Below are 753 nucleotides of genomic sequence, written 5' to 3'. Positions count from 1 at the left end.
CCCCCCCCAACACTCCCAGGGGAGCAGTGAGGAGAAAGAGGCCCCTCCAATTACACACAGCGAGCTGCAATGTCAGAACATGACAGATGCTGTGATGTTACAAAGAATACTGTAAAAATATTCTTAGAAACTTGACTTTATTCACTTTATTCAGTTTGTGTAAAGACAAAGACAACCATATAAACAAGAGACTATATACTGGAAAAAAGCTTCATGTTATTGGGATTTAAATCATTTTCTGGGCTGTTATTAACTCAGTTAAGGTGGCAGTAAGACCACTTTATTAAACCTTTAATAAACCAGTAGGACCAGTACACATGAAGAAATGTCATAATATACCCACTTTATTTAGAATTTATTTCATTTAAGTAAAGAGGTTCTCAAAGAAGCAAGTACAACTAACGACTATAATTAAAGTGAAGTCAGTGTATTGGGGTGTGACTGAGTGCTAGTGTGATCTCGCTGCTGCTTCTCTCCAGAAAACCTTTGTTCTTTTGTTGTTTTACAGCTTGACGGACTGTGCAATAGTTCTCATCTGAAAAATGTATCCCTAATCTCATAACCGACCGACAAGTCTGATGTCTCCTGTATGTGATGTGTGATTGGATAAGCTCTAGCCTATGTGTCCTGCTCCAGCCTCTAGCCCAGGGCTATTCAACTGGCGGCCCGCGGGCCACATCCGGCCCGCGGACCACTTCAGTCTGGCCCGCCTAAAAAAAAAAAAAATTATTTATTTTTTTTTTTTTTTAAATT

Source organism: Kryptolebias marmoratus, linkage group LG4 (genome assembly GCF_001649575.2).
Source record: "Kryptolebias marmoratus isolate JLee-2015 linkage group LG4, ASM164957v2, whole genome shotgun sequence".
In the NCBI taxonomy this organism is placed as follows: Eukaryota; Metazoa; Chordata; class Actinopteri; order Cyprinodontiformes; family Rivulidae; genus Kryptolebias; species Kryptolebias marmoratus.
Note: the sequence above shows the minus strand (reverse complement) of the source record.